At 39.5% G+C, this 16,411-nt stretch overlaps 1 protein-coding gene and 2 long non-coding RNA genes across 9 annotated transcripts in view; all 3 read left to right on the top strand.

The window, feature by feature from the left end:
* LOC122968417 (putative leucine-rich repeat-containing protein DDB_G0290503) overlaps positions 1–16,411 on the top strand; it is a 635,740-nt gene that overhangs the window by 515,314 nt on the left and 104,015 nt on the right. The window lies entirely within an intron of this gene.
* Positions 1–16,411, top strand: part of LOC122969286 — a 60,978-nt gene that overhangs the window by 26,287 nt on the left and 18,280 nt on the right. The window lies entirely within an intron of this gene.
* LOC122969333 lies at positions 7,869–8,701 on the top strand. The gene is made up of 2 exons (XR_006398990.1): positions 7,869–7,988; positions 8,098–8,701. It is a non-coding gene; the product is annotated as an uncharacterized LOC122969333 (long non-coding RNA).

Raw genomic sequence — 16,411 nt, 5'->3', positions numbered from 1 at the left:
CCAATAACAATGCACAGGATGTGAGGTCGGGACTAGTCACGTAGCAACCAGGTTACATGGCTGTCTCCGTCTCTCTCCTCTGCTCCGCTCTGCTCTCTGTCTCTGTGTCATGGATGTATGAGGACCAGCAGGTCTGTGTGTCTGTTGACTGAGGGCGGGACTGAGCTACACACACAGAGCAGAGAGGCCACAGCGGACAGGATGAATCTCTGCATTCACACAACATCTGGCAATGCAGCACCACACCGCAGGGTTGTGTGGAGGTGTGGGCGTGTTTATTTGTGCTTTAGAACGTAACCGCTGTGAAACAATCAGAAAATAACATTTAAAATAATGCTGCTCACTCTCTTCTCTCTCTCTCACTCATTGAGCCGGGGAGGAGGGGCCAACTTTGAATGCTGCATGTTAAGAAACACCAACCAACAAATCCTGCATAGTGTACCTTTTAACCTTACCTCAATTAACACCTTAACTCTAACCTTAACCAGGATGTTTTGCCTCATTAGGATCGGGCCATGAGGATTACTGGTCCCGCCAAAGTTGGTGTTTATACCAGAAAAGGTCCCAAAGAGGTAACAAACACACACACACTCATGTTATTCTGAGTTGCAGTCATGGAATCGGAGTGTAAAATCATCCACACTGTCAGCTGTCACACCAGGATAAAATCAACTTTGTACAATTAAAATACAGCTAAAATCATCATTATGTGTTAATGTCATAAAAGATCCCTCCGTTTGTTAGATGCTCTGTTTCAAAACCAGAGTAGAAATAGAAACATGGAACAATAAAATGTTTCTCCTGTTTTTTGCTGAACAGCAGGTTAGCTGTTCAGCAAAGTTAAACTTGAAGTTCCCTCGCAAACCCCAAATCCTGCTTTGTAGTACAAAGCCAAAATGACACCCAGCTGAAAACATGATCCCATTTAAAACTAATATTCACAGCATCACATTAAGTAGCAACTCAACTCAATAATTATATTATTCAATGTTTGTATATAAATTGATGTAGTTGCTGTTCATTACAGATTGTAGAATGTCCATCTTTGATGGTGGAGCTGCCTTCTTATAGGCTAAAAGCATACAGACTGTGGGACTGATTGCCTGACATGGTCCCTGATTGGCCTCACCTGAGGAGGTGTTGGCTTTATCTGTCTGGAATGTTCTTTGTTCCTCAGTTTTACCTGATGAAAAACATTGTATTCTAGTAAAGTTAATTGCAGTAAAAGGACAGTGTGCTGAAATTCTCTCTTCTCTTCTTGCCTATAGACATTTCCTCCTATGCACCTGTCTACAAGAAACTGAAGGTGTGCATGAGCCTCCTCAGTCAAAACTGTCACAGTATAAAGTTTACATGCAAAAAATACATAAAATGTGGAACAAATCTGGATATTCTGTTTCCTGCACAATCTTACTTACAAGTGTTGTCTTTGTAGTTTAAAAATAAAGACGGAATAAGAGAATTCCAACATTAGTTCACTCAGTTTAAAAATGAAAAAAATTAGACAAATATATTATATAATAGACCTATTACATAATATAAATACGTTGAATGGGCCTATTAAACATTTTCTGAAATATATCCAGTAAATTATGTTTTGGAAATGTTTAAACTGAATATAAATGTGATTTCTGTGGTTCAAACAAATATTTTTCATTGTAAGCTACCTAAACAAAGATATATTTATATATTTTGATAAAGATATTTTATAAACTGGAAAATTCCATATAAGATTAACCAAAATATCTTAAAGACTAGAGATTATTGATTCAATTTACTTTTTGTCAAACACAATTTCTAGTGTATTAGTGCATTACAACAAGTGAGGTGGTAATCTGGTTGTATTGCTTTTGAAATGTGAAACATTCTGGAGACATAAATTAAACACACTCTTCACATGGACTGAATGAAGAGTCTGACTTTTGGAAATTATGTTGGAATTTGAGTTTTGGTTCGTTGTTTTGGCGGGATTGATGTATTTTAATTTTACCACCAGATGGTGCCATTATAACGTGTAAAGCAAACACAGGTGGCAACGCAGGTGACAGATAATGGTTTGATTACCAAACCATGTGATTGTCCTGTAGGATGCCTTGTGTGATGTTTGAAAATGTATGAAACTGAAAATAGATTTGTGTATCAGAACTTTGTTTTTTAGTCTTACATACTTCTTCTTTTCATACTTTAAATACACCAAGCTGATAATACTTATGTTCTTTTACTGTAGTAGGGTTTTCCATGCAGGAGTTTTACTTGTAATGAAGTATTTTTGCATTGCCGTATTTGTTCTTCGATTTAAGCAAAGGATCTCAGTACTCTTTCTACTGCTGGACACAGACTTTGAACGCAGCATCACTGTGCTATGATGTTTACATGCGGTTACCAAGCAACGGCTGCGGAGCGTTTCGGGTAACTCCATTAATTAGCTCGGTTAGCTCCTTAGTTACCGGGTTTTAACCTGATTCTGCCTCTCCCCGGGACGTGTTCCGGATGGCCGGTGTTCTGATAGACCCGACCCGGGCTCCGGTGGCCTTCGGCCAGCGGGCGGTGCCGCAGCTGTTCGCAGAGCTGCAGCAGCCGGAGGCCGGCAGGAAGCAGCGGGCTCTGGCTTCACTCTGCGACCTGATGCACGACCCGGAGCGGCTTTACCAGGCTGTTACTGGAGGTGACAAACAGCAAGCATGAAGGAATGATTTGTTCCCTGTAGAAATATACAGAGGAAGAAGTATTCAGATCATTTACTACAGTAAAAGTACCAATACAGCAATGTAAAAATACTCCATTACAAGTAAAAGTCCTGCATGAAAAATCCTACTACAGTAAAAGTACATAAGTATTATGAGCTTGATGTAGTTAAAGTATTGCAGTAAAAGTACATAAGTATTATGAGCTTGATGTAGTTAAAGTATTGCAGTAAAAGTACATAAGTATTATGAGCTTGATGTAGTTAAAGTATTGCAGTAAAAGTAGTGGTTTGGTCCCTCTGATTGATATATTATTACATATATGACATCATTAGATTATTAATAGTGAAGCATCAGTGTTAGAGCAGCATGTTACTGTTGTAGCTGCTGGAGGTGGAGCTAGTTTACACTACTTTATATACAGTTAGCTAGTTTAGTCCAGTGGTTCCCAACCTAGGGGTCGGGCCCCTCCAAAGGGTCAGCAGATAAATCTGAGGGGTGGTGAGATGATTAATGGGAGAGGAAAGAAGAAAAAACAAAGTTCTGATACACAAATCTGTTTTCAGTTTTTGGACTTTTTCTCTAATCTTTGATTTTTGCTGAAATATTGGATCATTTGAACATTTCTTGAAATGAAAGCATGTGAGAAGTTTAGAGGGAAAAATCACTATTTGGTGGAGCTGTCAACAACTCATAGACATGTGAAATGTGACCCCGACTACACACTGCTTTTTGTAAGACGTCAAAAGCCAAAAAGGTTGGAAACCACTGGTTTCATCTTTAACAATGTGTTGTATTTTAAAAGCTTGTTATATTATCCATTGTGTCAAATCTTCATCTGAAAAGTAACTAAAGCTGTCAAATAAATGTAGTGGAGTAGAAAGTACAATATTTCCCTCTGAAATGTAGAAAGTAGCATCACATGGAAATACTCAAGTAAAGTACAAGTACCTCAAAATTGTACTTAAATACAGTACTTGAGTAAATGTGTTTAGTTAATTTTCAACACTTCCTACAGGTGATTGACATTTGATCTTAATTCACTGTTAGTAAAAATCTCATTCATTTTTTGAGAAGGGTCTATCTGCAGTCTTACACACCTACATGGCTGCTCCTGAAAACAAGTGTCGTGGAAACTGAAAAATCAGTTCCTGTCTAGTGCAGATGAGAGTTGATACTCAAATACCAGATGACACAATATTCAGATTCTCAGTCGATCTTTATTGCTTGCAAGCAAAAGCCATCATCAGCATTACACAGATATGACTGAGGAGAGGCAGTCTCTCCTTAGTTCTTATAGTACTTTGAGATAACACACATTACAGGACCAGTGTGTAGAATTTAGTGTCATCTAGTGGAACGTACAGAAATGGAATATAATATTGATAAGTATGTTTTAATTTGTATATAATGACCTGAAAATAAGAATTGTTGTGTTTTTGTTACCTTACAATGATCCCTTTATATCTACAGAGGGAGTGGTTCCTCTTACACGGAGCCCGCCATGTTGCACCGCCATGTTTCTACAGTAGCCCAGAATGGACAAACCAAACTCTGGCTCTAGACAGAGCCTTACGCAGCTAACGTAGATTCTCCTAAATGCTTGGAATGGGAGCGTGAAGGGAGAGATATTCAGTTGGTTGCAATATGCACCGCTAGATGCCACTAAACCTTACACACAGGTCCTTTAACTGTAGCCGACAACAGGATGCACAATTTCGCTCAAAGTGTTATTTGATCTTTCTTTACTTGGTCATGACATTTTCTTGGCTTAAGACACATCTTCTCTCATCCTTTGTATGTCACAACATCTCAAACATTCGCCACCTGCACTTACTCCTTAAACTCCTAAACACACATATCCGTTATTGTTCAGATTATTAATATTCCCTGAACACATGTACACAGGAAGAGGTTTTAACCCTCCTCCAGGCTAAACTCTTTTATAATGAGTTCTCTTGTATTTATCAGTTTCCCAACAACTTAAACATTATAATATCATGGTGGATATATAATACACATCTATTCATACTAGCAAAAGCATGATCATATACAAAAACATGATTATAACAGGAATTTCCTTCACATTTGATTAATTTGTAAATCACAAAGCTAATCGCTCTTTAAGCACAGCATTTAGCAAGCATTCAGCAAATCATTCTCCCATCTTATATGGTTCTGTTTCTTTGTGCCAAGTAATGCAGTTGCTCACTAGTTGGAAGGCAACAATGATCATGTCATGGCGGGAACTGTTGATGAAACATGCCAGATCTTCTTACTAGGAAGTGTTACTTAGAACACAGTACAATCACAACCACAAATTATCAATTGAAATAATTGATTTAGATTACTGAAATGATTATTATTGGTTAGACAGATACAATGCTGACTTTAATCTGCTCAAAATGAACTCAAAATGCGATGCAATGCATGCAATGCACAATTCTGTAACATGAACAAGCTGATGAGAAGAATAAAACAGATTCCTCAACTGATGACTGATCAGCCGAATTGATTCCTTCTGTCTTAACAGAGAATCTTGCAGCAGCTTGTCCACTGACAGCACCATCTTTTTGAAAACCAACGTCAGGTGACCACATTCATTTTCGTCACTGATCCAGTGTTGCAGTGCAATCTTTGCAATAGTTTGGTTTAGTCCGAAAAAAGTCAGGAGAACTCTGTCTGGTGAAATTTGGCAGTCAAATGCCAGAGGTGACCCTGATCCTAAATACAAAACATCTGTGGCATTGTCCTTTGCACAGTTGTCAATGGTGACTGAGCCATTGTGGAAAGCCAACATATAAATGTCACTTCCGTCACCCCCAACCAGGTAATCTCCACCAGTCGACACCAAGATATCGCTGCCGTCCGAACCTTTGAGAAGGGAACTTTCATAACCAGACACCAAGATATCAGAGTAGATGGTGCCGATCACAGTCTCTACATCCTTCAACACGTCCCCCTCAGCATCAGCATAGCGGCCCTGTCCAGTCAACAGGTTAACATAAACCCCTTCACCCTTCTCATGATCACCCCGGTACAGAACAGTGTCTCTGCCAGGACCTCCATCCACTAGATCTGCCCCTGGTCCAGGAATGAAGGCGTCCCAGCAAGAGTTTCCCATCATAGTGTCATTTCCATCCTCGCCATAAAGAGTGTCATCTCCCAAGCCACCAATCAGGATGTCAGCTCCATTCCCTCCAATCAGTGCGTCATCTCCTTCATCCATCCAAGGTGTCATCCTTCCAGCCACCAATCAGAGCATTGTTCTGATCATTGCCTAGTATGTCATTGGACTGGGACGGACAGCCTTGCACTGTATGGACCTTTGACAAATTTCTCTGCGAGTTGAGATCCAAATGACAGTCAATCTGTGATTGTTTCAGAGTCACTTTGAAAGCTTCAATCTTAAAGAGGGGGACATCTCCAGTTGAGTTTGGTGATTTCAATTTAAAATGCACTCCGTCCGAACTCTGAAAGTCTATGTGCTGATGTTGGTAGCCATTATTGTAGGTTAGCAGACTGAATGTTAATTGTTCCCCCATTGTTGTAATCGTCACATTCAGATCATCTGTTGATGAGTCCAGTGCGACTTGGCTGCCATCGAAGAAATCTATATCAACTAACACAGTATCAATGTACTGATCTTCTGCAAAGTTATCAATCATTAAGTTGTTTCCATATCCACGTTTGATGATGTAAGTGTCTTTTCCTTCACCTCCAAACATCAGCGCACCCCCAGTATAAGGATCGAGCACATTTTCTTTGCTGTTCCCAACCATGATGTCGAAACCCGAGGAGCCGTACATTTCTTTCACTGAATCGGAATTATTCATCATCACTTTGCCTTGGAAGTCGCAGAAGAGTCTCTCTTGATGAATTTTTGCTTCTATATCTGTAACACTCATCAGCATTAAAGTCTTCTGTGTTAATTGCAATAATTGACTGTTTCGGAAGATGTGTTTGGAGTGACTTAAGTGGTTCAGGATTCTGGTTTCTGTAATCAACAGTTAAGGGAAACATCAAAGACTCGCTGCAGCTGCTGAGGTTGGACATCAGTCCAGCTGTTATTCCATCACTGGCTCTGATCTGCAAGTGCTGATAACTCTTTGAATCAAACCAGTTCTGTAAAATAACATCTTTTCTTCCATACAGCAAAATGATGATGTTCTGTCCTTCACAAGTACATGCTATGTGCTCATATTTTTCTTTCAGGAAGAGAACATCCATAGCTCGATCTGGTGATTGATTGTTGACAGTTTTCACTCCTTGGCCTGGTGTGATGACATACCAGTCCTCTCCTTCTCTACCCTGAATGAAATCATTTCCTCCTCCTGGAGTGAATATATTACGTTCTTTGTTCCCTCTGATGACATCATTAAACTCTGACCCGTGGACCTCCGTCACACTGTGGAGAGCCTCGTCCACCTGAAGGTCCATCACCAGAGCAGATGGGGAGTTGCTGTAGTCAATGCTGAGACTTCTTATGCACTTGGTGAAAGGATCATTCTGCAGGCAGTCAGCCTTGTTATGAGATTGTGAAAGTGACCAGATCTTTTGTGATGACAAACAAGTGTCTGTCTTCTGGTGATCTGAACCAGTTCACTAAAGTCACATGGACTGCTGTATCATCACGGAGAGCATTCAGAACAATATTGTTACCTTCCACCCTGACTTTAAATGTGTCAAGATTTGCTTCTATTATAGCCAGATCTGTTGTATTGTCTCTGGAGTAATTTTCAATCAATACTGAAGATTGTTTTAAGGGTTTTACCATATATATGTCCTCTCCTTCACCACCAATCAAATAATCTCCACCTCCTCCTCCATCTATCAGATTCTTCTCTCCATTTCCAATCAGCACGTCCTCATACCGAGACCCTAAAATGTTTGTAACTGTACGTAAAAGCGGCTGTGATGTGTTCACAGTTTCACCATGTGTCTTAAACATCTTGTTAATTCCTTTGGCCACCAGCTGAACAGAAGAAACCACAGTGGAGGAAATCTCAAACAAGACTCCATCTCCTGACATCATGTTCATGTGACGATATGTTTCCCCTAAAAACCAGTTTTGTATGGTCACAGTATGGCTGTCCTCATACATTAACACATCATTCCCAGATTTAGACACAGAAATGTGACTGTAATTAACACTGAAATGAAGAGTGTCTGGTGCTTGTTGTTAATTATGGTTTTCCCTCCGTTTTCAGGAATAATATATGTGTCTTTTCCAACAGAGCCTTCAACATAACTTCTCTGTGGGCCGAGGAAGAATATGTCATCACCTGGTTCACCATAAAGCTTGTAATAGTAACTTAACATGACTTCAATCACATGTTGGTCCTGTGCTTTCTGTGCTGCAAAAAAACGATTAGAATCTCTGTTCCCTTCGTATTTCCCATATCTTGAATAGGATAGAGCTTCATAACCTGAAACCACATTCACAGAGCCGGCTGGTATGAACATGAGTACTTTTTTCTGTAGAGTCTTATACTGTAATCTATGTGACTCTCCCAGGCCAAGAATTTTATTGTTGCTTCCTTGTGTATCAATGTTCCAACATCTCTTCCCAAAACTCTCATCACTAGATACAAAATAATCCATGCAGAACTCAGACTGACCCTGATCAGCGAGGCAGAAGTAAATGCCGCCTCCGTTCCAAGAAGAGTCACCACCACTAAAATCAATGGCAGTCGTTCCATCCTGTTCCTTAATAACTCCGTAATATCTGTGATAGTCTGATATCTGGTCAACAAGTCTGTGTCCCTCCTCAATTTCATCATAATGCCAATCGTAAAATATACTTGCCACATGAATTGCAAAATGTTCAACTCCCTTCCCAAAGCCAACAAAGACAGCCCGCAGTTTTTCAAGAACTCCAGCATCCTTTGGGAGGCTGTTTAGTTCATTCTGGATGCCCATGTAAACATCATCAATGACCATCCGGACTACTGATAGAGCCAGATTTATAGGTGCAATAAATGGTGCCAGTTCAGGCTGAGCAATTTCAACAACATCTAAAGCAATCATACCAACATCCAAGACAGAATCAGTATATCCTTCTGTGTCACCTCTTTCCAAATCTTGTTCAAAACTGTATATTCCAAATCCAATTCCCACAACTGGTATAACTTTCATAGTTCCCTTCATTGCAGGGCTTTCCATCACTGCTGCTGCAGCTTTGGCAATTCTGGTCTCTGAGGACAGAGCTTGTCTTGCAACAACAGAAGTTGTCATAGCTGCCACTCCATGAGCTGTTTGCAGAGACCCCATCACACCATCTTTAATGTCTCCCTGTTCAAAAGCACGATCAACTCCTTTCATCCCCAGCACTAAGCCCAGCGTCCCAACAGCAGTCCCTGTGCGTTCTACATACTTGTTGACGTGATGGGAGGGCACTGAACTGTGCATCTCCAAGTCATTAACAGCTGTGTCAATGTTCTTCAACATTTTTTCATTATAATGTTGACTCTCTGGAGATAACTCAACCCTGAACTCAACAGGTTTAGAATCAGCACCCTCGGACACAAGCTGACATATAAACTGTCCGTCCTCCATTCTGGCACTGCCCTCCTGGATCTGCAGTCCTGCCAGACTTTCACCATATTTTGCCTTCAGTTGGCTGTGTATTTGTTCAGCAAACGATGCAGATACCCTGGAGAAATAGGATTGTAGTTTGAAAGAATTCTCCAACTCTGAGGCTGAATTCAAGTCTTGCAATGTTACGTGGTCGTCATCATAGCCTCCTAATTTGCCTGATACTGAAGGGACCTCACCATCTCTAGATAATGTCAACTGTTTTATTTTATCTTTGAAATCAGTGTGATCGATTCTAAAAGCTTCTCCTTGTTTTGAATTTTTTTCAAATATTTTCATTTTTACTGACATTTCAAACATCTGTGACACTACATCATCACTTTTACCAATAGATTTCTCCCATTCTGTGAACATTTTGGTTTCGAGATTTATAAGGTTTTTAAGGTCACCCATTAATTTTTCCTTCTTACGTTTGTATTTATTATGTAATTTGCTAGAACCTTCAGGTGTTGCTGAGCCACTAAATCCACGCCTGCTTGGATCAATCCAACTTAGTCCTCTTGCCATTGGATGGTCTTCAAAAAAAAAATTCAGTCCTTTATCTTGTATATTGTTGTCTTTGTTTTGGAACATGTCCAGGGCCATAAGAACCAGAGGGAATGTCCGGAAATTTCTTGCAGATTCAGATATAACTGATGCAGTGAAATATGTGGTGTACCAGGCCTCAGTGGAAAGCGGTAGGCCAGTTGTGTGCTCTCCACGAAAAGTTTCTTCCACAAATTTAACATATCTCTTTTTTTCAATCCTCTTTTGATTCTCATCTAAGTTCTCAGGTGCAATGTGTTCTCTCATGTCTGGGTATTTTTCTTTCCCAAATTGTTCAAAAATAGAGTTCTTAACCGCAGTTATTTCATTCTCATTTCCCCTTTGATTGCTGTCAAGCTTTTTTCCTACTAGATATACGTACAGATTTTTAGGATCAACTTGATATATCCAGTCATTAACCATCAGATATATGACCTTATTCTCTGCAGTCTTTGCATAGTGACGGATAATTTTCAAAACATCTTTGCCTGACATTATCTCATAACAGTCAGAAAGAGCTGCTTTTTTCTGCTCATGATTCATTAATGTATCACTCTGGCTTTTGTCTACTATTATATATCGGTCCTTTTCTTGATTCAGTTTGTTGAGGACGAATTTCTTGGGAAAGGGTAGGTCTGTATTAAACAGCCCCCAGGACAGAGCTTCAAGTTCATCACAGGCATTTTTAATTTTTTTAACATCATTTTTCTCAAAAAATTGAAAAACACTCTGGTCAATGAATCTCCTTGGATGATTGTGCCAGCTGTCAATGTTAATCATCAAATGTTCACTTGGAGTTTCTCCAACTAGAGAGTTCCTTTCATTGGTAAAAACTTCTTTTCCTTTACTGCCAGGCTCATTTCTAATAATTACATCTCCGTTTCTGTCGAGAGTTGCCACGACTTTCTTACTGTCATCTTTATGCCTCCACTGCAGCCCGTCTCGAGTGATTTCTTGGGTGATTTTCTCTCCAGTGTGTCTGACCTGGAGCACAGCATCTCTCACGTGCAGCTCTGTCTCGATGTGGGCGGTGTCATGGAGCTCCTTCAGCAGGGTTTCAACAAAAGCTTTATGTGATCCGACCTCACAGGCCACCACACTTATTGTTTTGATTTTATTGTTGATCCTGAAGGTTTGTTGAATGATTTTAGTCATATCTTGGGCTGTGTATCCTGCCACTCTTGTCTCTCCTGAGTTGTCTCTCCCACCATGACCTACCAGCACCAGTCTGCTGTCCTCTGACAGAGGCACAGAGGCTCCGTGAATCAGTTTTGGTCTCTTGTTTTCATCAGGAACATAGACAGAACTAACCGATGGATGCTTCTAATAAAGATAAGTGGCAGCTTTTCTGACCACAGGATCATCTTCCATAATGAGGATCTGCTGATGGTCATACTGTGTGGTATGATCAACTGGTCTTTGTGGTATTCGGTAGCTGGAAACTGAATCAGGTTGACTCATGGCCCGATAAATCTGGTGATTCTCCTGGTTTGTTTCTAAGACTGCTTTGATTCCACGGCCCATAAACACCCGAATGAAGTTATGTTGGAAGTCTGTGGTTGTGTTTCCATCAAGGGAGAAAACTGGTGCTGCTTCCAGTGATGATTTCAGCATCAGTTCTGCAAGTGATGAGCCAGAGAGGCCAGACACAGTTTGTCCATCTTCTGAAACACTTCCAAATATTTTCACTATAGTGTAGCTGTCTGTCTCCGGTACACATGAGACATTGTACAGGCATTCTTTACTGACTATTACTGAGTAATGAGGATCCATGTTGTATTCCTGTTGGACTCTGTCATTCGTCAACTTTTCTTTGTCAGTCATAAGGAGAATTCTTTGGCTGTAACTGTGTGAGATCTCTGAAGCACCTAGCAGCCAATCTTGTATCTTTTGTTCATCAATATCTGCCAAGAAGGCGTCAAAATCCTGGAAAATAATTGAGAATAAAAATAAGCAGATCATCAAGTTATCTTAAGATAAAATCACAGGTTTTAACATAGATTGATTAAATAAATGAAGAGGGCATTAATTCTGCTTAACTCAAACATCCTAGTTTTCTTTGTAGAATTGAGACATGCAATGCAGAACGTCTCAAATACAATATTATACTGTTGATTTCATGACAATCTCACATTGTTGTCTTGAACTCTTCCTCACATCCCAAAATTTGTGAGAAAAATATTACTTACATTTTTGGTGTGTGTGTGTGTGTGTGTGTGTGTGTGTGTGTGCGCACGTGCATGTTTGTGAATTTTTACAAGGTAGTTAATCATTCCATACAGTTATTTTGATGTATCAACCCTTTTGATAACTAGTTTGATTAATTAAACACTGAATAATAGAGATGTCCCAAAGTGATCCTACAGATTGGTGCAGGGATGGTGGCATGGTCCTGTGGATGTCCTGCCTCCACACCTTCTGCTGCTATTATTGCTATTATTATTACTAGTCGTATCTCTGTTATTACCATGGTTGTTATTGTTATTATTGTTGTTATCATGCTTCTCTGTGTCTCTCCTCCCTCCCTCCTTCTTTCTCTCTCAACCCAACCGGTTAAGGCAGATGGCCGCCTACCTAGAGTCCAGTTCTGCTTGAGGTTTCTTCCCGTTAAAGGGGAGTTTTTCCTTGCCGTTGTCGCTAAGTGCTGCTCATGGGGGAATATTGGGTCTCTGTAAATTAAAGAGTGCTCTATGTGAAAAGTTCCCTGATATAACTTGTTATGATTTAGCGCTATATAAATAAAATTGAATTGAATGGAATTGAATTGAAATTGGTGTCTGGGCCAATCCAGGCAGATCTTAAATGATCGGCACTGCTTTCCTTTACAACAGCTTATAGTGTGAGCATTTCACTCATATGTGTTAAAGAGTGAAAATTAGTGTGTGAAAATTTATTTCCGCCCACCGGGGTTTGTGACTGTTTTCTGACGTTCTGGTTTGCAAGATAAACAGACTCGCTAAATTCTGACCATAACTATCGCTTTCTCATTGGTAAAGAGTGGCAGTACACAAAATATTCAGTTTGCAGCTTCTCATTTGTAGCTGACGCCGACTGTCGCCTCTGCTGGTTAAAATGACAAACCTCAACGGCAGCAGTTCATATCAGCTGTAGATAATGAACGTTAATTCTGTGAGTAACATGATGACAAAATGAAACTTTTCTCTTGTTTGTGTGCCTGTACTCGACCAAAGATAATTTGTGGGAGAAGAGCCTCAACTCTGTGACATCACTGTACAATTAGCATGTTTCTGTAGTTCCAACTCAAGCTGATCGCGTCGCATCAGGAGTCACATTCTCTCAATGAAACCTTTTATTCATATTAGATCAATAATTTTTGAACTAGGACCTTCAGTATTTGGATTAAGTAGCTTAGGAAAAATGTCTGCCAAAGTCAGAAGGCTTCATCTGTTATTTTGACGTGCCAGATATATATTAATTATAATTCTCTGTATCACAAGGTTGGTTGGACTTCCTTACAGACAAGAAGAAAATACCATCTCATGTTATTCATCTACAAAGCTTGACTGTTGAAGCTTCCAAATTACCTCACATCTCTTCTCTCATTAAAATCTAGTAACTACAGCACATGATCTAGTAACTACTTCACATCAGATAGATCTCATGTCCGCACTAATGTTGGTAGAACTGGTTTCAGGTGCTACACACCTTTTGAACTGTAAACTGCCCTGAAACTTGAGTCTTACATTCCTCTTGGAGATTTTGAAGTGTTATTATCTTATGTTTTTTATGATTCTTGTAACTGTTTTTATTGATTTCTTGTTTATTGTGTAGTTTCTGTCCGCTGATTGTGTTCTTGTCTTATGAATGTTTTTTGTTCTCAGGTCTCTCTTGGAAAAGAGATCTCAATCTTAATCTCAATGAGACTGCCTTACTAGATAAGGACCAAATAAAAAAATAACATCTTCTGCTGCTATGTAAATAGAAGTATCAGATGGGACTCATTATCTGCAGATACTTAATATAAAAGGACTCAGATCAGGATCATGGCCAGAAAAACTTGATCAGGACATCTATACTGACTGCTTATGGTTCCAGTATGATTAAGTTCAGTTTTCTAAACTCAGTGCTTCAACTTTTTAAAACCCACTAACCTGTTCCATCTGAATGACACAAGCTGTGAAATTCTCACACTCCTGAAAATCATTCAGCAGACTCATCAGGTTTTGGTCAGTTTTCATCCTAAAAGAAGATAAATGATGTTTATATCACAATAAGGCCTGATAAAGACCACATGAAAAGTTCACGAGGACCTTCCCTAAAAAAAACAGCTGAACAAGTTGGGATGCCTCATTGTGTAGGTGCACAATGAGGCCAAGAGAATGTAAAATATTTTTCTGTACAGCAGCATTTCACTCACAGAATCAGATTTTGCTTCTATTTGTACAAATGAGTCAATCTACATTCAGTCTGAGGGACACTATACTATATGATCATGAGGGAAAGTCTCTCAGACATGTTTCATGATCATGTCAACACTGCAACAAATGGCCAAACTAGTGAAATCCATACCATGGTGGATACCTCTACAGGTGTTTCATTATTACCAGTTATACTGTTTAAACCTAATAACAACTCTGCATCCTGTAACTTTAGTCATATCAAAGAATGAAGGATATCTGTTGTGACGACCCTCTCTGAACAGACTCTGAGTCCTCTACCTGCAGGAGTCTGGTTGGTGGAGTTGGGTCGTCAGGAGGATTCAGCTCACCTGGACTGCCCAGCTTCCATATAAGCTGGAGGCAGTCAGTCATTTGCTTCTCCCCTCTGGCTTCCACTATGTTGATTTTGGTTGTGTTTAGTTTCATTTATCTTTAAGTTATGTACAATAAACTTATTTTTAGTTATAACTCATGTGTGGTCTCCCCTCCTTTGTCCAGCCTTGACACTGTAAAGTTTTACTTCAAAATCATACTGAGAAGTATGCTGATAAGCCAACAATGCATTATTTAAGCAAAAGAATATTGATGTCAACACAATACCCATTATTTTATACCTAAAATAATGGGTCATAGTTGTCACATTCTGAGAAGAAAACTTGATACTATCTGATCAAACAAATTAATATCACATACATCACAGTTTTTAAGAAGAACTACCCTGAGTTTAACAGATTAACAGTGAGAAAAAGTTACAATAATCTCAACAAGTGTGTACTGCAGGGCCCATATTTTCAGGTGGTGGTGAATGAAAGCTTTCTCACCACAGCTGCATCACAAACCTTAGCTGTGAACATGGCTCCTTACCTGCTAGTGGATCTCTCAATTCTGGCCCCCAACATGGACGTGGCCCTAAGATGAAATATATTCCTTATTACATTTTTATCCACTTGATTTGATTATATCACATTGCTGAAGCTTCATATTAGCTTCAGATAAACTTTTAAATACAATTTTGCCTAAACGAGGGCGGTAGATTTTGTCCTGCATCTCTTACATTGTAAGTGCATTATGAAGGGATCTTCTAATGGTCAGTATGAACAGGAGGAATTATTACAGCAAGAAAAACAGGTTTCATTGTTCATTTGGGCAGACTTGAAAAATTGTGAACCCATCCTTCAAGTGGGAATTTGTGTATTTCCCTTGAGGTAAAAGGATATGGATAAATAGTCCCATCCAACAGAAAACTATATGGACTATTGTCACAGTTGTCACAGCAGTGCCTGAATACTACTATATATCATATGTTCTAAAATATATGCATTATAGTTGTGCCAAGGCCTTAACAGTTGGAAAGGAGACATATAAGTTTACTTTGGGTTCGAAGGGTTCTTGAGCCTTTCATGAAACATGTGTTCAGGCAGTCCTCTGAGGCGATGCAGTGCAGCGATATCAGGGCTGAGCTCCTCCCATTCATCCTCTTTCACCTCTGCAAAGTTAAGACAAATTTGACATTAAATGAGGATCAGTTGTAGGTGTTCCTTATGTTCATGCTTTGAGTTCATAGTGAATGTTAGAGGAAAGGGAGATGAGAGCAGATATGTCACCGGCAGACTGAGGTTTAGTTGAATTTCTCAGAGAGAGATCAGCACCTCTGGATGGATACACCTTCCCATTCACTTGAATAAGAAAGTGTGTCCAAACTTTGACTGGTACTGTACATTACACCAGGATTTTACAGTAGCTGAAAGGTTTTTGTTGGTTTTTGTTTTGAAAGGTGTTTGTTAACGTTAAAAATAAAATTAGCGCATTGTTTTGTTTTAAAGAAGGGTGAGAGAAAAAGAGATACAGACAGCGAGACAGTGGTTGAGCGAGTGAGAAGGTGAATGAGGAGAGGGAGCAGTGTTAGCAAGAACAAAGCCGGTGAATGCGAGAAATAAAACAGTATTTTCTGATTGTTTCGTGTCATTTTGTTCTAAAGCAGAAATAAATAACCAACAAACACTCAGCAGATGATTTGTGGAGACAAATGCTCTTAATTTTAATGGAAACGCAAACAGGCAGAACAACTGGGACTTTTAGCTCCAAGTTTAGTTTCTGAGATTAGTTCCTCTGGAACTTTTGGTTGAAATAGGGTTATTATCAGACTCGGTTCAGTTTCATCAAACTAAGCTATAATTTGTCATATGAAGTTGTATTTATTCTGAG

Source organism: Thunnus albacares, chromosome 2 (assembly GCF_914725855.1).
Source record: "Thunnus albacares chromosome 2, fThuAlb1.1, whole genome shotgun sequence".
NCBI classification, from domain to species: domain Eukaryota; kingdom Metazoa; phylum Chordata; class Actinopteri; order Scombriformes; family Scombridae; genus Thunnus; species Thunnus albacares.
The sequence above is the reverse complement of the archived record's forward strand: the minus strand, read 5'-3'. Positions and strand labels throughout refer to the sequence as shown.